At 35.7% G+C, this 24,023-nt stretch overlaps 1 long non-coding RNA gene across 2 annotated transcripts in view; it reads right to left on the bottom strand.

Annotated features, from left to right (window-relative positions):
- Positions 1-24,023, bottom strand: part of LOC118766741 — a 430,300-nt gene that overhangs the window by 285,423 nt on the left and 120,854 nt on the right. The window contains exon 2 of one of the 2 annotated variants that reach the window (XR_005002648.1): positions 19,511-19,639. The exons of the other annotated variant lie outside the window; for it this stretch is intronic. This is a non-coding gene — a long non-coding RNA (uncharacterized LOC118766741). The remainder of the gene's footprint in view (positions 1-19,510; positions 19,640-24,023) is intronic. 2 annotated transcript variants of the gene reach the window in all.

Raw genomic sequence — 24,023 nt, 5'->3', positions numbered from 1 at the left:
CTGAAATGGTTTTGGAATAATATTTGCAAGACTAAAAGATAGGATTGGTTCACGTCTGGAAATATATGTTTTTGCTCCCATACCTAATAACGCAAACACACACAGACGTACATATACACAACGCACATAAACACGCTCACAAACACTTACATGGATATGCACACACGTTAGCATAACATTACGAGGCTCATACACACACAAATGTACCTGTGTGTGTGTTGTACCAATAACTGTGTGTGTCGTGTGAAGGACTTTTATCTGGTCATGTGCATGTGTGTATGTATGTATGTCTCTCTCTCTCTCTCTCTCTCTCTCTCTCTCAGTCCTATATATATATGTGTGTGTGTGTATATATACTATATCTATAACTTCATCTATCTATCTATCTATCTATCTATCTATCTATCTATCTATCTATCTATCTATATATCTATATATTATATATATATATATATATATATATATATATCTATATATATGCATAGACATATAGATGCGCTTGAATATTTAATCCCACATGCTATAAAGCACAAAATAAAAGTAAAATTTATTCCCTGTACAATATGGTGGCATCTGATTTTAAAAATGTCTGTAATTTTTCTTTGAGGATTTCTTTTACCCGATAAGTACCAAAGATACGAACAGATATCACACTGTGTAACACACTAAATATAGTAACGCCCTCCGTTACTGTGTCATTTTTTGTCTTCAAGTACATTCATTTTACATTCAACTTTAATGTCAGTTGATATCTGAATAAAGCTGGCTCGAGGTAAACAAATATTTCAATGTAACTGCCTTGTTTGATTAATGAGGCTGTCATAATTTATTTTATATTACAGATTTTTTAAGGTTCAACTGGTTAGCTTGCATGACGAACATAATAATAATAATAATAATAATAATAATAATAATAATAATAATATTAATAATAATAATAATAATAATAATAATAATAATAATAATAATAATGGCAACAATAATAAAGACATGCTTACAAATACATCTATACAACTATCTATCCATTTATCTATCTATCTATCTATCTATCTATCTATCTATCTACATGAATGTTTATATGTATAAATATATATGCATATTATACATATATATACATATATTTTTTTTTCTCTAGTTTCAGCTCAGAGCTGCGGCCATGCTGATTCACCGCCGTATATATATATATATATATATATATATATATAATATATATATGTGTGTGTGTGTGTGTGTGTGTGTATGTGTGAGTACGTATTTGTTTCTGTGTTATCCCCCACTATCGCTTGACAACAGATGTTGGTATGTTTACGTACCCGTAACTTAGTGGTTCGGCAAAGAAGACAGATAGAATAAGCACTAAGCATACAAGAATAAGTCCTAAAGGCAGTGCTCCAGCATTACCGCAGTGAAATGACTGTTGTTGTTGGCACCCTTTTTGTGTCGGGAGACTATGGAGTTGCGCATAAATTAATCTAGTCCGGCTTTTACATTTCATGACCTATTCTGGACAAACACTCCCTCTGGCAGGTGCCGCAAATGTAGGGAAGACTTTGCCTGGCTGGTTGTAATGTCATACTTTCTTGTTGACGTCATTTCTTGTCTTTCCATTACTCCTCTCTCACTCTGTCAGTTCTTTGTGTTCCCTCTTTTACGGTATGTCGCAATCTCCACGGTTGCTGGCAACTGCTTCCCAGTTGGTAATATAGATGTTGCAGGCATTCATGTCCCTTTTGCAAACATCCTTGTATCGTAAGAACAGTCTTCCCACAGACCTAGTGCCCCTAGCAAGCTCTCCGTAGAGTATGTCCTTGGGGATTCTGCCATCTTCCATACGGCTAACATGTCCAAGCCATCTCATACATCTTTGTGTGAGGAGTGCAAACATGCTTTGTATTCCTGCTTGATTGAGGACATCTTTGTTGGGGACATGATTCTTCCATTTGATGTCAAGGATTTTTCCGGAGGCAGTGCAGGTGAAAGATATTTGGCGTGTGTATGGCGTTCAAGTCACACTTCCATACAGTAGAGTGCTAAGTACACAATAGTGCCCAATAAAAGCTATTTAAAAGAATGAACTCTCTGTAGTTATTAATTCAAAAATTTAACATTGGCGGCATTTGTCAATGTAAATATCTAATAAGAGGTATGTGGATGCAATAATACAAAAATATATGGATAAAATACCACTGCACAAAATAGTGTTTGGCGTTTGTTTAAAATAATTTACAAATTTTTAGTAGGCGTGTGTGGGCTGATGCTATTTGAAAATCACTGCTCAGTGATAGGGAGCGCTGACCTAAAACAGTTTGAGACACAAGATGAGCGAGTCTCAGCTCTGTGAAACGTAGGATAATGACAGCCGTATAGAACTTGTCACTGTTTAACAGGTGAAAACATTTATCGTAAACCTCATTGAAGTATAGTTCTAAATGAGACAACGTGAATATTCTGATATGGTGTGTCAGTTTATTTGAAATAATAACCGAATCCCCTTAAATTTAAAACCTCCTTTCTTAAATAACCAGAAGACATTGCGTTATGGAGTCCTAGATACATTATGTCGCATAGAAGCGGAATGGTCTCAGCTCGGATGATAAACCTTTGTTCAAAACTGTTCGGGGACAACAAAATCAACATTGATTAATTAACTCTGTAATAATTACAGTTTAACATCCCCTAATCAATCCTTGATCATATATTTCCAATGATTTAGGTTTTCAGTTTCCGTCATGATGTCTGTGTAGCTGCTATAATATAATACTTCATTTAGCGAGTATTATGCTTAAATAATATAAAACCTCCTGCTGTGGTGAAAAAAATTATTATTATCATTATTTCATTATTATTATTATCATCATCATCATCATTATTATTATTATTATTATTATTATTATTATTATTATTATTATTGTTATTATTATTATTATTATTATTATTGTTATTATTATTATTATTAATATTATTATTATTATTAATATTATTATTATTATTATCATTATCATCATCCTCATCATCATTATTATTATTATTATTATTATTATTATTATTATTAATTATTATTATTATTATTATTATTATTATTATTATTTTAAGAATCTTAAAAAATATGGCATTTCAAAATATGTGTGAAATTCTAATTAAGGTAATATAAATGATAAAGTTTCCAAAAAAAAAAAAAAGAAAAAAAATCCAACTGAAATCTCCCAATGCATTAAATATTTTAGATTAATTAAATCTATTATTGTAAACTTATTTAAATATTTTTCCCCTTCGAAGAAGGTAGAATTTTTTTTGTATCTTTTATGAGTTATAAAAGTTGAAATATTTTTACTTTACATATCAATCTACTCTCATAAAGAATAGTGTTTTAACGAAAAAATTCTAACGAAGGAGAATAAAAAGTAAACCTACTTTTTTTTTACCGAAATACAACTTTATATTCATTAAAACCGATTGAAAGTTTTTTCTCAATAATAATAATCTTCATAAACATGTGTGCGTATGCGCGCATAAGAGCGAGTTTGTAGCCTAGAAGTCTTTCGTTGGGATTTGGACAAGCATATTCACGTGTATGTATGTATGTATGTATATGTATGTATGTATGTATGTATGTATGTGCACACACATGCACACACACATATTAATAGTTATCGCAGTCCAGGTAATATGGCAGTCCAGAAAAATAGGTGAATGCTGCCATTGATTAGCTCCAAGAGGCCATCGCTTCTAGCTAGCTATGTGGCACAAAAACATGTGTCCACTACAACCTTCGAACAGGTTAGGTCAACAGTTCCCCTTGTTCGAAAGTTATAATGGACACAAGTTTGTGTGTCACATAGCTATCTAGATGCGATGGCCTCTTGGAGCTAATCAACGGCAGCATTTGTCCTATTTTTCTCGACTGCCTTGTTTGTTTGGTGATAATTAGTAATACCCAGTACGACTACCGTGCTCTCCTCTAGAGAGATTCAGAAATAATAATATTTCTATTTTTGAAAACCACTGGATGTGTTCCATTGAATATAAATAAATAAACCTTCGAACAGTCAACAGCGACGCCTGCTGGGTTCGGCTACTGTACATTGGTAAGGGGCAAATACATCGAAACTAGTCTATGGTTGTGGAACCAGCAAAGAGCAGATGGTCTCCTCTGTTCGAAGGTTGTAAGGAACACAGGTTGTATGTCACATAGCTAAAGGCGATGGCCTGTTGCAGCTAATCAACGGCAGCATTCGTCCTATTTTTGTAGACAGCCATGTCAGCTTCGCGATAACGATTAATACCTAGTACTGCGGCCGTAGTCTCCTTTAGACAGAATTAGAAATATCGATATTTCTCTCTTTCTTTCTTTCTCTCTCTCTCTCTCTCCTCTCTCTCTCTAAATATATATATATATATATATATATATATATATTCATAAAAATGGTAAGACAACAAAAGAATGAAAGAGACCTCGATATTATGTAAATAGAGGAATTTATCTGTAAATGTAATACGTGACAATTATTCGGGAACCATGATAAAACTCCGAGTTTCGGATGCCGAGATGGAAATCCACGCCGCTATCTCTTCAGTTATTCGGCCATCGGAAAAAAGCTGTGAAAAATGACCGTTATACAAAGGGAAATTACTCTGTAATTGACAGTTATTAAGACAAAAGAGCTATTCGAATGACCGCTAAGTAAGGTAAGGGGGTAAAAAGTTCTTAGTATTCGCGTAAGCGCACCTGTTCATACCTACACATGTGCGCCGGCACACCCACGTTCGTACTCCTAAAAGTATACATTCCTCCACCCTCACTTAAAAACGTACACATTCTCATTCTCATCCTTCGCCAAATGTATATGTGTATACATACAAACCCACACACACACACACGCACCACAAAGGTCCATACACACGTCTATATACGCACAAGCACCCGAAAAACAGGGTTAAGGGTAACAATGCAGAAAAAGGCACAAGGGAGTATACAAAGAGTAAACCACGTCTAGATACGTATATATCCGTATGCAGGCACACACACACGTCTATATACGCACACACACGCGGACGCATAAAAAGGATCATACATACTTCTATATGCGCACACACACAAGAAAAAAACAGGCCTGAGGGCAAAAATACAGGTTGGAAGGTAGAATACAGAAAAATTGTGTGTAAAAAATATATAAGCAATAAACCTATAAACCAGTATCTCTATAAATACGTAAAAAATATATACAAATATATAAGAAATATAAGTAAAAGGTATAAAGAGATAAAAAAGCTTGTACGTGGACAAAAAATAGAAAGCAAGTTCTATCTGTAATCTCGGTGGGACCAAAAACGTAACAAATATTTGGCCACACATGGGCATGATCCGAAAAGTTCAGTTCTTGAATTCAGACATGTAGCGGGGTCTAAGCTGCTTTTCCAGATGAGCCATCTTTCCATATCACATAGACCGCACTTTCCACTGCCGTTGGTGTAGGGCTTACACTTGGCTAAAATATTCCAATGGATGTTGTAACGGACACTTTTCTCTTTTAATGACCATATATAACTTGATAATTTGGTCGTTTTCCTTTTATCCCAGTGCCTAAAGCTCAAGGTGTGATTATTGAACCTGGCCTTGAAATTACCCTCCGTAAGGCCCACGTATTTTTTCGTCGAAACCGTGTCTTTAGTAGGTTTAGTGGGTCATTAGTGGCCCGCTAAATGGAGCTTGCATGTCCAAGACCATCGTTTACGAAGCCACCGTGGTATATGCAGTGGTAATTCAGTAATTCAGTAAAGATATTATATTAAAATTTACAGACACTGGCAAAATGTTTTACATGTAGAGTGGAGCTATCATAAGGCATTCATAATGGTTTAAAGCAGTGGTTCCTAATAGGTTCACAGTGGTTTCTAACTGGTTCCTAACAGTGGTTCCCTACCCTTTTATTTAAATGAGTTTTCCCATGGACTCCTTTTAATATGCTTATCCTTATATATATACAAACACACACATATGAAATTTTGAATTTTGTTTACGGACACCCAGTATTACTTTTATGGTCCAGCAAGAGCTCGCGGACCCCAGGTTGGAAACCACTGGTTTAAAGCATACACGAATTATTGTCAAACTCAAACATATAGATGGGAACTTATATGGAAAGGTATCATCTTACATAAAGCAATATGGTCGTATATAAAGCTATATGTTCTTATACAGAGTACTACTGTCTTATAAAGAGTGGTAAAGGTCTCGTGCAGATCGATAAGGTTTTATATAAAACGGTCAGGGTTATTACTTCACCACTGACGGAATATAATATTCCCAGATTCTCTGCCAGAAATCGATACATCATTGATTGTTTTGCTAGTCTTACAAATATTTTATAATTTCGTTTTGTTTTAAGTGGACATCAATCAAATGTTGTAATGTCTTAAAATTTGATCAAACACCATTGAACAAGCACACTGGATACTTCTGTATCATCACCATTATCAGCATCACTATTATCATTACTATTAAAATCATCTTCATGATCATCATGATCTTCATAATGATGATGATGATGATGATCATCATCATCGTCATTATTGTAGTTGTTATGAAATGCGCTGCATCGATCGACATACTATGCTACCTGTGACTTAATTTTTTTTGTAATTTTGTCTCCGCAATTAGACCAATTGTTATTGTTAAATTTGTTATTGTTAAAATCATCATCATCATCATCATCATCATCGTAATGTTTTACTATGTAGCTGCTTGCTAAATACCAATATTGTTTTACAGTCAGTGCAGACACCTGTTTTCAGAGTCCACAAAGAAACCTGATTCAAATATCAAAAATATTCCTGTTATATCTGCAGCAGGAATGGTTTTGTTTGTTTCAGTTTCGTTTTCATACTTGCATTCTTCCATATTCTTCAATAGTGTCGGCATCTTTATAGACACATACATACATACATACATACATACATACATACATACATACATACATACATACATACATACATATCAGACGGGTTGTGATGATGGTTATACTGGGCTTCGCATATTTTCCCCCAGTGTTACTTTGATGACATGCACTGATATCTCACTCAATGATAATAATACTAATAATATTAATGTTGTTACTTTTTATGTTTTTGTTATTTAGTTTTTGCTAACGTTAGCAAGGAAAACCCTTACATGTCTACTACTAGAATAAACTGAACAGAAAAGCCACAAATTAAAATTCCGATGCTAGCTGAGAAGCTCGAGACTAAAAGCAGAGACTGAAGGGTTCTTGACTGCCGCACAAGATGGGAGCCTCCTTAATAGGAAACCATCAAAAATAGACAATGAAACAAACTATACGAAGCAACAGTAGAAAATGTGGTGAAAGGAAAGAAACAATGAATCGTTTCAGGCTCTCCAGTCTTATTGAAGCAGGAATAGTTCTATAGACATGACACATTTTGGACCTATATAGACAGGAAATTGTGCCGGCATTACGGAATAAGAAAAAGATAAAAAAGTGATATAAGCATACACCATAGAATGGTCAAAGAAAATCTCAAAGAAGCCATATTCTGTGTTTGCCAACACATTCAGGTAGGGATATTAAATGCGAATTGGCCAGATATTGTTATCGTGGATTACCAAAAAAAAAAAAACGAAACAAGACAAAAACAAAACTACCTTCTAATCTTCATACCAATCCCAACGGATGACACTGTATTTATGAAAGAAATGGAGGAACTCTCTAAATACAAAGGTCTGGAAATGGAAATAAATCGAATGTGTGGCCTGAAGAAATAATCTTGAAAAGGTGCTTTAAGTATGGTCAAAATCATATTGACAATTACTTAACTAAAACACCGAGATTTACGAGTAAATGTCAGGTACACAAAACAATACTGATAAGCGTTCACACACATCTTACTTAGAACACTTATAATACAGCAAAAACATATACTAAAGGAAGCCACATCACATACTCAAAGCACACAACGTTGATTTCTGCAGTGCAGCGGAAGTACATAATGAAAATGTATACAAATGCTTTCTACTATAAAGACAAGGACTGATATTTGATTTGTAAGGGTTAGACGATTACATTAACCTCAATGCTCAACTCGTATTTATTTCTGCGACCCCCGAATGTAAGCAGGACAAAGTCAATCTTGGAGGAATTCGAACTCAAAACATACACAGACGAAATATCCCGAAGCATTTTGTCCGCGTTGTAACAATTCTGCCAGCTCACATACCTCGATAAAAACGGTTTCAAATTTTGCCACAAGGACAGTAATTCTGGGGGAGGGAATAAGTCGACTTCATCAACCCTAGTGCGTAACTAGTACTTATTTTATCGTCCCTGAAAGAAGGAAAAGGAAAGTGGAAATCAGCAGAATTTTAACTCAGAACATAACGACGGGCGAAATACCTATTTCTTTACTACCCACAAGGGGCTAAACACAGAAGGGACAAACAAGGACAGACAAAGGGATTAAGTCGATTATATCGATCCCAGTACGTAACTGGTACTTATTTAATAGACCCCCGAAACGCTGACAAGCAAAATCGACCTAGGCGGAATTTGAACTCAGAACGTAGCGACAGACGAAATACTGCTGAGAATTTCGCCCGGCTAGCTCGCCGCCTTTTACTACTTTGATAATAATAATAATGATTTTAAAGCTTTAGCACCTGGCCCGTATTTCTAGAGGAGAGTGTATTTGTGTATTTATTTTGTCAACCCCGAAAAGATGAAAGTCGACCTCAGAGGAATTTGAACTCAGAAAGTAATGCCAGTCGAATGTGTTTCTCGAAGTCAAGTTACCATAGATACATTAAACGGATAAGGCACCTTTGGTGGTGATCATGCATTAGAATTTGCCATAATTATAAAATCGAAACTGAGTGGTTACCAAGGTGCTAGAAATGACAGTTAAATAGGTGGCTATGTGATACGAAGCTTCCTTCTCAACCACATGGTTCCGAGTTCAGGCCACTGCCTGGCACCTCAGGTAAGTGTCTTCAACGATAATCTCGGGCCGACGAAAGCCTTGTGAATGGATTTGGTAGATGGAAACTGAAAGAACCCAGTCATGTTTATATAATATTATATATATATATATATATATATATATATATATATATATATATATATATATGTATGTATGCATATATGTTGTACATATGTGTATATATATATATATATATATATATATATATATATATATATGTATGCATATATTAGTTTGTGTGTGTGACTAACTTTGTCCCCCACCGTCTTTGACAATTGATGTTGGTTTATTTACGTCCACGTAACTTAGCGATTCGACAAAAGAAACCGATAGAATAAGTACCAGACAAACAAAAGAATAAGTCCTGGGGTCGATTTCTTCAACTAAAGGCGGTGCTCTAGCATGGCCGTAATCAGATGACCGAAACAAATGAAATGATAGAAGAATATAAGCAACGTTCTTTCACAAACGCGCACACGCACAACAGGCATACTTATGTATATAAATCGAGGTGTATAAATAGATATGGTAGTGAGACGATGATTACACAAATGATATGATGGATGAGTACAAGGCAAAAAAGCAATGTTTCATGTTAACTTATAATGAATGTATTACGTCAGCAGCGTAGTAATGTTTGTTTGTTTTTCTCCCCTGAGAATAAAGCACACAATTATTATGTCAGCCTTGAGGGCTGTATTTCCAATTTGTGGCAGGAAGCATAGTCTTGCAATCCATTCATTTACGCAATCTCTTAATAAAAAATCAATACCACAATATGTCCAATTGTATGTGCGTACCTGCTTAGGCACACATATATATATACTGTGATATTGTGTGTGCACGCGTGTGTGCGTTTCTGTATATATTATTCATGTATCTATATTTTCTTTGATGGAATGTTTTTTTACCAATATACATATATACAAACTCACACACACACGCACGCACACACACACACACACACACACACACACACACACACACACACACCACACTCTCGGAAAGTAAGGTTCATATGCGTCTCGGTTGACAATTTGTGAAAGTGCTTGTGAGTGTATGCATGTGAATGTTTGGATACCTGTCTGTGTGCGTGTGTGAGTATGAGTGAGTGAGTGTTTGCATGTGTGTGTGTGAGTGTGTGTGCGTGCGTTTGTGTGTGTGTATATATATTATTCATATATCTATATTTTCTTTGATGGATTGTTATTTACAAATATACATATATGCAAACACATACACAAGCACATACACACACACAGACACACACACACACACTCTCTCACTCTCTCTCTCTCTCTGGGAAAGTATGGTTCATATGTGTCTCGGTTGACAATTTGTGAAAGTGCTTGTGCGTGTATGCATGTGAATGTTTGGATACCTGTCTGTGTGCATGTGTGAGTATGAGTGAGTGCGTGCGTGCGTGTGTGTATGTGTGTGTGTGTGTGTGTGTGTGTGTGTGTGTGTGGTGTGTGTGTGTGTGCGTGTATGCCTGTTTGTATCTGTCGCTATAAAACAAATGGCTGTAATCAACTAGTGACGTGTCTGTTTTTCTATTAGAACATATAGATTCATATTTTGTTAATTTTGCGCTGTCATCTTTTGCAAAATAGAAATATTCTACAAAAATAATGAAATATTAAAAATAAAAGAATGAATCTAGTTTACATTTAACGTTTGGTAATTTTTTGTCATATTTTAAACATTTTTAGCAGGTTTTTTTTTCTCTATTTTGTTTGGCAACTTCAAAGACATAGATATATTTTCTAAAGTTATGTGTCATTACGAGGAAGAAGCGAAAAAGTAATTGTTAATAGTTAAAAAAACATTTGCAACCACGTTGAAACATTAAAACATATTGGCAGTGTGTTTATCTCAATTTCACAATTACAAAATATTTACAAGTCCGTTTTATATATTTACTATATTATATAGGAAGGAATTAAAATTATTTTATGATGCGATATACTCTTGATATTTCATTCCTCCTCCTTCTCCTCCTCCCCTCCGTCTTCATTCCGTGTTGTACTGCACAACGGTCCGTTCTGAAACGATTCCAACGTCATATCAGTGTTATCGCCAATTTCCGGAGAAACGAAGTTTGTGGTCCTCTACAACTGTTCTCACGGAAGGATGTGCCCAGTACTGATACAGAAAATTAAGAGAAAACAAGTATTCTCCTCAGTGTTTTAGTTGTGCTTTACTTACCAAACCCCAAGGAAACGAGCTCAAGTCGATGTCAGCGTTATTTGAATTGAGATCGCACAGAGACGCAGGAGTGGCTGTGTGGTAAGTAGCTTGCTAACCAACCACATGGTTCCGGGTTCAGTCCCACTGCGTGGCATCTTGGGCAAGTGTCTTCTGCTATAGCCCCGGGCCGACCAATGCCTTGTGAGTGGATTTGGTAGACGGAAACTGAAAGAAGCCTATCGTATATATGTATATATATATATATGTATAAGTGTGTGTGTGTGTGTATATATGTTTGTGTGTTTGTGTTTGTCCCCCTAGAATTGCTTGACAACCGATGCTGGTGTGTTTACATCCCCGTCACTTAGCGGTTCGACAAAAGAGACCGATAGAATAAGTACTGGGCTTACAAAAGAATAAGTCCCGGGGTAGAGTTGCTCGATTAAAGGCGGTGCTCCAGCATGGCCGCAGTCAAGTGACTGAAACAAGTAAAAGAGTAAAAGAGTAAAAGAGTAAAGAGAGTTTGAATAAATACCGGAAGACACACTAACCGATGCTCACTTTAAGGATTCCATCAAACCAGCATATTGTTACATTTCGAATAACATCGTTTCTTTTAACCAGTGAAAGCGGCAATATAATGTAAATCAGTTGTTCTCAGTCTATAGATGGCAAACCCAAAGTGAGCCATAGTGTAATCTTGAACGAGTGAAGGTGCGTGGAATAATGGTTGGGGTATTACACTCAGGATCGCATCATCTTGGTTTTGATTTTCAGACAGGGCAGTTCGTTGTGTTTTTGAGCAAAACTCTTCATTTCACGTTGCTCCAGCCCGCTCAGCTCATAAAAATTAGTAACGGGCTAGGACCTCTGTTAGTGAGTATGTTGGGACACCAGTCACTTATACGGCATGGAAACCAGATAGTGTTCCTTACGAGTTCTAGCACTTGAGATGGTAATGCCCCAATGTCCATAATCACGAAAGACTCACAAATGCAAGAACTTTTTTACTTTTGAAATATTTGATATATTTTAAAGCGCTTTTTAACATGTTTTAAAATACATACCAGACACGTAGAAGCTAAAACATATGATTAAGAAAAATTTGGATGAACATTGAATCAAAAGTTGATCACAATATCGACTTCTTAATGAATTGAACATGTTTCCGAGGGTGAGAATTTTTTTGGCGCATCAGAGTGAGAAATAACAAAACTCTAAGGAATTCCTATTTTATTACAAGGTAATTTCATTAAAGTGTTAACACATTCTGAATGTCATATGGTTGTTGCCTTAATAATGAATAGCAGTGAAGGAACGTAAATTAAGCGAAGTATTAATAATGATATATAGAAGCTACTCTACTAGTCTTCATGTTTCTATGGTTTAAATGGCCATGAAATAATATCCCAAGGAACGTTGTCTTATCAATTAATAAGAGTTCAAATTAATAATCTTAACAAGTATTTCCAGCTAAGCTGTTATAACAGGAAAGTTTAACCTGCAATTAACATTCCCCTAAAATTGATCTGGAAGGATATTAGATTTTCTAATGTTGTTCATTGTACGAAGCTTTGCTAATTTGATATCTTTGCAAACGTTTAAATATTTGTAGCGTAGGGAAAACAAGAGTGAAATAGCTAGAATTAAATACAGCTAACTTACTGACTATTGAGTCCAGTGAACAGCTGGGACTGTTCTTCCTTCAGTACATTCGAACTCCAGGAGATAGAATTTAAATTCAATTTCTAGTAGAATCTATTGAGATAACCAGAAGTCAACAACCTTGGATGACAACGAAAACTTAATTTCTTTGAATTCAATCTTAACAATATCATTGTTAAGAACGACCAAGAACCAACCACAGAATAGAATTTCATTAACACTATTATCAAAAAATTGCTTAACCTCTGTCTTGAGGTGGCTTCCTTTTAAACAGAACAAAGTCAAACTAATAAAGTATATACTATGCAACATTATTAGCCACAGACCATCGCTGGTCATGAAGAACAACGTTGCACCAGCCATGATAATTCCAGGATTTTCTTTCGAGACAAAATGTATCCAAGACTCTGATATGTACAATACACTTTTCTCTGGTGAACTGGGAGGTTTTGATTTGAGTGCGATGTAACTGTTGTTTCGTTTGCAATTATGTGTGTCGCGGTTCAATCCCAGTTCGCCTTGAACCAATGTAAAAATTGATCTCGGAAAAAGGCCTAGCAAAGACTCCCGTTTAGCTTATCCCCACCAACTAACTCTTACACTCTGTTCTAACTATTTTTGTCGGAGGTGGAGGGAATACAACATCAACAAGAAAAGGGTATTTATTTATTTCAGCAGACTCGCACACACACACGCGCGCGCACATATGTTATATATATATATATATGTATATATATATATATATATATATATATATATAATATATATATATATATTATATATATATATTATATATATATGTATACACACATGCAAACACGACGATCTTCTTTCAGCTTCTATCTACCGGAACCAGTCATAAGTCATTGTTGACTGAGACTATAGTAGAAAACAGTCGCTAAGGTGCCACGCAGTGGGACTGAACCCGAGACCACGGGGTTTGGAAGCAAGCTTACCAAACATCGACGTCTGCGCCCGCAAACTATTACCATCCCGAAATATAAGAACACACAAACACACACACACACACACACACACACACACACACACACACACACACACACGCACAAACACACTACTTAACAATTCAATAATAAACGTTGTAATCGATAAGCTGAACGCAGTTTCTTTGAGAAATTGGAATGTAATCAGAAACAGAGAATCTATAATACGAAAAGGAATGCAGTTAGAGAGTCGATGAGTTGGTGCGTTAATCCGATTGGATTGATACGTTAATGAAGACGCTTCCCACATTTCTTCTGGAATTATCGAGTTACAGACATTAATGATTATTCCTATAGGTTAGCTGATCCAGTTTACACTATGTTTCACCGTATATTTTTCGCTCTGCCTTGCATTCAATTATACAGGAATTAATTATAAGCGAGCGGTCAGGTAGGCCAACAGCTACATTGCCTTCTTCAGCTGTCAGCGAATGTTCTTTCTTTGAGAATCTCTGAAGAATTGCTTGTTGAACAAACGAATTTGGTAAGATCTCATATATCACTCCGTAGAATTACGTGAAATGTGTAGTTCTTCAATATAAGTCATTTGTGCAGTTATTCGAGTGAAATGAAGCTTAAAGTTAAATATTATTTCTTTGTTTCGCGTATTATTGTGCCTCGCTTACTAATCAGATCTATGGTGATTTACTGTATTAATGAGTGGCAGCTATATTCTTGTTGGTGTTGTTATTGTTGTTTAGTTCCAGTTCAGAACTGATAGGACAGATGTACGGTAAAAAAGTACTCTAGCCATGAACACCCCGTCTATTTTAAATATTTACGACAACATTCCCCAATGCCTTTCCTTTGTAAGACGAGGGTGTTGCATTGTGAAAATCGGTTGCTGTTTATAGCGAAATCAATAACTGTATAAAGATGCGTCCATCGTTGTGGCCAGCTTTGATCGATAATCCAATGGTTTACGTTATTTTATCCGCAAGAAATCCAAACGAACGATATACAATACGTTCATTTCTCACGCAGCATCGAGAATTTGAGGCAGGTTTGGCTGTTATTACTAGCATGTCGAGTGATCTGCCTTGGCTAAGTAAATGGGAGATACGGCAGGTTGCCGGATCATGTTCCTTTCAATTTTTTTGTTATCTTCCTTTGCAATTTAATTTCAAATCTTGCCATAATCGATATTTCTATTATGGTATCCTAATTTATAAAATACCAGTAATTCATTGGTAATCAATGAATTTCTTCGAAACCTTGGAATATGTGGTAATGAGTCAATGATTAGCAACTGTAATGCCAAGGTGTCAGAGGAAATACAAACAGATCGATTGATTAGAAGCTTCCCATTATTGATTATTCTTTAGATACTTCCCATTCATCATCGATTAAATCTATCGTATTATTTAGTTTCGTTCTCAAGCGTTCAAATTTCAAATCTTACCAGGCTGAACTTCGATATCTCTCAGCCCATTAACAACACAAATTGTAACATTCACGGAACTAATGAATGCAGTTAACTAAGCTTCCCTCTTACACGTTTGCTTGTCTTTTCGAGCAGCAAGAAAGCCTTCATCGTTTAATATATATTACCACAGCTCATCTACATACATTTTTCATTTATCGTGTCATCATCGTCAAAATGAGTCACGGTTAATAGACAATCACAATTCTATTGCAATCACAGACGACATAGATAAATAAATAATAATAACAAAATATCAATGAAAAATCCGAACAAAGTTCATACACCAATAGGAATAAAGAAAATGTTATATAAAGTACTTGTGGATGTGCAATGGCCCAGTGGTTAGGGCAGCGGACTCGCGGTCAGAGTATCGCGGTTTCGCTTCCCAGACCGGGCGTTGTGTGTGTTTATTGAGCGAAAACACCTAAAAGCTCCACGAGGCTCCGGCACGGGGTGGTGGCGACCTTTGTTGTACTCTTTCGCCCCAACTTTCTCTCACACTTTCATCCTATTTCTTGAGTAACGCTGCGATGGACTGGCGTCCCGTCCAGCTGGGGGGAACACATGCGCCATAAAAACCGGGAAACCGGGCCCATGAACCTGGCTAGGCTTGAAATGGGCGCATAAATAAAAAAAAATATTTAAAGTACTTAGTTAACATATGAGCAGCTCTTCACGAAGTGTAAAGTCTCTGTCGAACTATTCATGTTGATGCTGGGTCACTATTCTTGCTTGGTTTAAGTAATTTTAATATCAAAGGATTTCGAGCCGTGGCCATTCCATCTTCCAAAAGTTTTAACTCACTATAATATCGAATATACTCTTGTCTAGTACTGAGAAACTCTCGATATTTTAGTTGTCAGTGAATGGCTGTATTCTTCCAAAGAAATTGAGGTATGTATCAGGACATAGTTCAGAAAAATGAAGAAATTGGAGAAAACTAAAGGGACGAGTGTTTTGTGGTAATTGGTGGACTTGGCGCATGCAATCTTAGCGGTTGAAAGATATTGGAATTGAGACATGTATTGCCGACCTACAGAGAAGTTCCACCCAGTATTTTGCAAGAAAACCCTAAGAAAGATTTCCGGAATTTGAGAAGACGTTTTGTCACCGAACCTCAAAAGAACATCTCTGCTAATTAATTAACATGTAACAGAGTGAATGATGATAATAATAATAATAATAATAATAATAATATAATAATAATAATAATAATAATAATAATAAATAATAATAATAATAATAATAATAATATAATAATAATAATTATAATAATAATAATTTCAAGAACAACAACAACAATAACAAGAACAATAATAATAATAACGATAATAATAATGGTTTCAAAATGTGTCACAAAGGGCAGAATTTTGGACAACGGGGATGAGCTGATTAAATCGAACCCTATGTATTTATTTTATCGATTTGAAGGCTGAAAGGTAAAGTCGACCAGGGCGGAATTTGTACTCAGAACGTAGCGACGGCGAAATATTCGTTTGATGTGCCAACAATTCTGACAGCTTAATAATAACAATAACAGCAACAGCAGCAATGATGATGATGATGATGATGATAATAATAATAATAATAATAATAATAATAATAATAATAATAATAATAATAATAATAATAATAATAATAATAATAATGATCCTTTCTGCTTTAGACACAAGGTTTGAAATTCTTGGGGAGGGGACTAGTCGATTACACCGACCCCAGTGCATAACTGGTACTTAATTTATCGACCCCGAAAGAAGGAAAGGCAAAGTCAACCACGGCGGAATTTGAACTCAGAACGTAGCGATGGCGAAATACCTATTTCTTTACTACCCGCAAGGGGCTAAACACAGAGGGGACAAACAAGGACAGACAAACGGATTAAGCCGATTACATCGACTCCAGTGTGTAACTGGTAGTTAATTTATCGCCTCCGAAAGGATGAAAGGCTAAGTCGACCTCGGCGGAATTTGAACTCAGAACATTTCGTCTAGCGCGCTAACAATTCTGCCAGCTTAATAATGATAATAATAGTGATAATAGAGCGCTCGCTTTCTGAATGAACATTTACACCAAACTAAAGACGTACGTGAGAAATTATCTGTTCTAACATGGTATCGTTGTTGCTGTTGTTGTCGCTGTGGTTGTGACGTCACCGTTAATATCAGCGAGTTAATTAGTTAGTGACAATTGTACGCGTTCGTTACTGTTGGTTAGGCAATCAAACCGAACAAGATCCGATAATGATTACAGGAAAAACGAAAAAACAAAAAAAAAAATTGGAAAGTTTTAAAATGGTCTCCAAGTAAAATTTGGATAAATTCTACAAGAGAACAGCAAAAACAGAGAAAGTATTGTTGCTGGTGTATAGAAGTAATTTCTGAAGATGGCAGTTGTGTAAATTGAACATATTTAAAAATATGGTTTTGGTCGTTAGATTCCATATCTTTTTCGAATAAAGGATCTTGGAGAAAGAAAGATGGAGAGACGGAGAGAGAGAGGGGGAAAGAGAGAAGCAGCAAGAGAGAAGTATAGAGAGAGAGAGAGAGAGAGAGGGAGAGAAGCAGAGAGACAGAAAAAGAGGGAGAAAGTGAGAGGAAGAATTTGAGAGAAAGGCAGAGAAGGAGTGGAAGTTGAGAGTAGGTGAAAGTGAGGGAGAGGTATAGAGAGGGGGGCGGGATATATATATATATATATATAGAGAGAGAGAGAGAGAGGGAGAAAGGAAGGGAGAAAAGGGAGAGAGAGGAACGGGTAGGGTAGAGATAGTGAGATAGGAGGGCGAGGGATAGGAAGGCGAGAGATAGTGTTAATTATTCTGGTATAAATTAGATGCAATATCCTTTTCTATTCTAGGCACAAGACCCGAAATTTGGCGAGGAGGGGCCAGTCAATTAGAGCGACCATCGTACGCAACTGGTACTTAATTTATCGACCTCGAAATGATGAAAGGAATTTGTAATTAGAACGTAAGGACGGGCGGACGGAGGGACGGACAGACAAACGAAATACTGCTACGCGTGCAAATGAGTCTGCCAACTCGATGGGAAAATATATGGTAATACTTAGTAATGCTTAAAGGTAGTAAGTTGGTAAAATTGTTACCGCGCTAAGCAAAATGCTTAGCGGTATTTCGTCTGCCGTTACGTTCTGAGTTCAAATTCCGCCGAGGTCGACTTTGCCCTTCATCCTTTCGGGGTCGATAAATTAAGTACCAGTTACGCACTGGGGTCGATATAATCGACTTAATTCGTTTGTTTGTCCTTGTTTGTCCTTTCTGTGTTTAGCTCCTTGTGTGTAGTAAAGAAATAGGCATTTCTTCTGTTCTTACGCCCTGAGTTGAAATTACGCCAAGGTCGACTTTGCCGTTCATCCTTTCGCCGTCAATGTACCAGTCAAATACCAATCAACTACCAATCAAATACTGGAGTCGATATAATCGATTGTACCCCCTCTCCCAAAGTTTTCAGGTCATGTGCCTATAGTAGAAAGAATTATTATTATCTACACAACAGCGATGCCTTAACTTGTGAAAACGACTTATAGCCTATGATATTTAGTTATATATTTTTGCATCCTGAGTTCATGTTCAGCCAAACTCAACTTCGTTTTTCACTAAATCCTAGGGCATTAAAACAAAGGCAAATCAGGTAGTGGTGGGGAGGCCACCCACTCCTTTGTCGTGTTCTCTATGTTACAATGTAGCAAATAAAAATTCGTTGAGGTTGTTAGAAACATACTGGAGTATGTGTCTTCACAGCAGGCATAGCCAAAATTCTTAATACAAGGAGGCCGCATCAAGCGGGCTGTACTGTTAAAGATACAAACGGTAATTTTTCTTGAGGCGTGTTATTCAGAAAAGACGCAGTTTGCTCAAGTCTGCTCTACAAGTTCCCTCCACAGGCTAGAAATGGCTAGAAATAGCAGCCAGTTCTTCAACTCATACTCTAACAATGTCTTAAATAACGCAAGCTACCTCAGATAATGTAGTATTATGTACATATACACTTTTTAAGACGGAATGGTCATAGTTGGAACGCATTCGATTCGATGTAATCGATCTGAACTAATGTGGAGTTTATTCAAAGCATCCTATTAAGAGATTCTGCGCCAGAAAATATATTTAGTGAAAAAGAACTTTGGTAATATATGCTGGCATTTGGAACTAAATTGTCTCGTAGACATGTCAACAGAGTTATATGAAAACATCTAATATTGGTGACGGCACTAAATTTACCTTGCAACGGAAGCCAGTGGTTGTAGCAATACATAAATTGCATTCTGTTTAATAGGTTCACATTCTTTTTTATCTCTTCTCATCCATCTTTCGCTTCTCCAAGTTTGGCTAGCAACGGCGGTGAATTTACTGTATATGATACAACAACGTAAGCTTTAGTGGAATGGCCATAGTAAACAAAAGATTTAGAACGTGAACGGATAAAAACATGATGCAAAGAGACAGAATAGGTGGAAATCAATGAAAATATGAAGAAATAAATAAAAATTAGGAGAGAAACCAACCATAGTGAAGGGTTTCGTTATATAATATTTTAGTTTTTATTTCCTCCAGTTTCTTTTGATTCTGTCAGTCATGAGAATGGAGAGAAAAAGGACAAGTTATTTACTAGATGCAACCATTTTTATAACTTTGACCGAAATATTTATAGCAGTTCCTATTAATATCAACATATAAACACATTATTCATATTACACAGAGATTCGTGGGGGAGGGCTTTTATGACCAAATGCGGTTTTAGTGTGTGTGTGTGTGTCTGCAGGCACCATAACACATACACACACACACACACAAATGCAAACACAAACACACACACAAATGCAAACACAAACACACACAGACACAAACAAACGAGCACACACAATCACATGCACACACGCACAGGTATATTTTACTTGCTCCAATCGCTGGACTGCGATCAGGTGGGGGCACCGCCATTGAATGGCGAACAAAACAACTCCTAAATCGTCTGATAGAATAAGTCTGGTACTTATTCTATCGGAAATTGTGACGAACCGGTAGGTCGCGGGACGTAAACAAACTAACACCCAACATCGGTTCTCGAGTAGTGAAAGGAGAGGGCACAACAAAGACATATATATATATATGAGAGATTTCTACCAAATTCACTTCGAAAGCATTGGTCGGTTCGGGACTGTATTGGATAACACTGGCCGAAGGTGCAGTAGCAATGAACCCAAAACCTTACGTTCATAAAACTAGCCTCTTCACATCATAGGCTCACCTGCTCCTACCTGTGCATGTTTATGCGCGTACAGCATATATATATGTTATAAGTGATATATATATATATATATATATAATATATATAATATATATATTATATATATATATATATATATATATATATATATATATATAGAGAGAGAGAGAGAGAGAGAGAGAGAGAGAAGCAACGAGTATATCAGCCTCTGGATATCCTTGTTGCTTAGTTTGATTTTTATGACCTTATTTTGAAATTGTATAGATAATACCTCGACTTAAGTACCATATTAATCTGAACCTAAATTCTTGCTGAACTCATCTATCTATCTATCTATCTATCTATCTATCTATCTATCTATCTATCTATCTATCTATCTATCTATCTATCTGTCTATCTATCTATCTATCTATCTATCTATCTATCTATCTATCTATCTATCTATCTATCAATCTATCTATCTATACATATATATATATATGTATATTTTTGAGTAGTTGAATGAATTATCTTATTAAGGATAATTCGAAGTAACCGATACCTGGGTAGCAAATTCACATCAGAAAAAACACGGTTGAAGTTACGTGCCTAGGGCATAGATTACGTGCTTTCGTGTGGAAATTTGTATGTTTATTTTAAAAATATGTATGTTTATATATAAATAAATAAATATATATATAATATATATAATAATATATATAAACATATATATATACACATATATAAGGTATAATACATACATGCACACACACACACACACACACACACACAATCACACGCACATACGCAACGGCGTATGCATAACTGCGCAGTTTGTAGGTTTGTTTATGACAATTCCTTCACAGGAAAGTCAATGTTACGCGCTTAAATTCATAAATTTATCCTGATAATAAACAAATGCCATGAATATAAACTCTAATCTACAGAACGGCTTAAACAAGCTGCAGTCTAATTTGATTTACAAACACCTTATGAAACGCTGCTACCATATATATATATATATATAATATATATATATACTAATGAAATAAAGGCTTAGTTAAGAGTTAATTGACTTCGAGGAAGACTTTGTAAGATAGCTGTGTAATTTACCTGCCGTATTGTTAGGAAACATGAACGTGAAGATATCAGTTCTAAAGTGAAAAATCGATCAATGACCGTGCGTTAATAAATGTTTATTGGCGGAGGTCACTCATCTTTAATTAATATGATTGTATAGGATATATTCCTCTTATGCTTGGTCCGGTTATTGACCTGTGACCATGCTGGGGCGATATATTGAAGGATTCAGCCGAACAAATCGACCCAGGATTTATTTGTAACGCCTGTTACTTATACTATGGTTTCTTTTTGTCGACACGCTAGTTCACGAGTCTGTATACAATCCAGCAATCCGGTTATCAAACAGCTGTGATGGAAATATGTACGTGTGTGTGTGTGTGTATGTGTGTGTGTGTGTGTGTGTGTGTGTGAGAGAGAGTGTGTGTGAATGAGCGTGCGTGCGGGCGTGGGTGCTTCTATTTGTGTGTGTGTGTGTGCATACGTTGGGCTTCTTTCAGTTTTCGTCTACCAAATCTATTCACAAGGTTTAGATTGGCCCGGAGCTCTACTTGAAGACGATTGTCCAAGTTGCCACGCATTTGGACACAACCTGAAACCGTGAGGCTGTGTGTATGAATGTATTCGTACAGTCATATATATATGTATGTGTGCGCGCGCGTGTGTGTATAAAAATACATATTGTGTATATATGTATATGTATATATATATATATATATATATATATATATATATATATATAATATATATATATATATATATATGTATGTATATATGAGTGGTTGTGTGGTAAGTAACTTGCTTCCAACCATATGGTTGCTGTTCATTCCCACTGCGTGGCACCATGGGCAAGTGTCTTCTACTATAGTCTCGGGCCGACCAAAGTCTTGTGAGTGGATTTGGTTGACGGAAACTGAAAGAAGCCCGTCGTATATATGTATGTGTGTGTATATGTTTGTGTGTCTCTGTATTTGTTCTCCTAACATCGCTTGACGACCGATGGTGGTGTGTTTACGTTCCCGTAACCTAGCGGTTCGGCAAAAGAGGCCAATAGAATAAGTACTAGGCGTACAAAGAATAAGTCCTGGGTTCGATTTGCTCGACTAAAGGCGGAGCTTCAGCATGGCCGCAGTCAACTGACTGAAACAAGTAAAAGAGTAAAAGAGTATATGTATATGTGTAAAATTCTTACCACTCAGCCATATTCCCTAAACACAACTCTACTCCAAAGATTAGAACATAGACATGCGCAAGATTGGTACGGTTCAAAGATAATTGAAGCTTTTTAATCCCTGTTACTGGTAGAAATAAGTATATTTTGGGGGCGGAGAGAGATCACTAGAGTGTGTCCATTCATGCACTTGAGTTACCAAGCTCCAAAGGATGATAAAGTTATCCTCTGTGCAATTGGAAATCACCAGCGTGGTACGGTGCGTGAATGTGATACGCTTCAAAAGAATACTCCAGAAATATTCAGGTCAAATTCATTTGAAATGTCGAATGGATTGAATATCGCTCGTTTCTTAGATTTTTTGTGTTTGTTCTTATGCATATCTATCTATCTATCTATCTATCTATCTATCTATCTATCTATCTATCTATCTATCTATCTATCTATATATTTATCTATCTATTTATCCAACTGTCTGTCTGTCTGTCTCTCTCTCTCTCTCTCTCTCTCTCTCTCTCTCTCCCTATATATATATATATATTATAATATATATATATACATATATACCTAACTATCTATCTATCTATCCATCTATCTATCTATCTATCTATCTATCTATCTATCTATCTTTCTATCTATCTTTCTATCTGTATGTCTGTCAAGATTCTGGTAACAGACTTGTAGTCAGTTATGTAAATCTCGGGCATAGTTGTTGCCTATCTGATGTCATTTAAGAGTGGAAACACTTTTGTTACTGAATATACATCAGGAATTCTATTTGGCTGCGTAGAATTTACATTCCTATATATATTTTGTATCATTTATCTATCTATCTATCATATACATCTGTATATTACCACACACATACACACACACACGTATATATACATACTTATACACACGCGCACACACATGCGGATACATTCATACACACATATATACTTATATAATATATATATATATATATATAATATATATAATATAATATATATATATACGCACATATATGTACACACATTTTATGTATATTGTACATGTTAATGTATAAAATTATGCACACACACACTCATACATACATGGACATGTACAAATATACATACCGTATATATATGCATACATACATACATACTGTATATGTGTATATATAAAATATGATATATAATATATATATATATATATATACTATATATATATATTATATATATATATATATATATATATATATGTTATACACGCACATTTTACATGCAAACACACGTATGAAAATATATTCGGAATAT

The sequence above is a fragment of the Octopus sinensis genome, linkage group LG17 (assembly GCF_006345805.1).
Source record: "Octopus sinensis linkage group LG17, ASM634580v1, whole genome shotgun sequence".
Lineage (NCBI taxonomy): Eukaryota > Metazoa > Mollusca > Cephalopoda > Octopoda > Octopodidae > Octopus > Octopus sinensis.
This window is presented reverse-complemented; position numbering and strand designations above follow the sequence as displayed.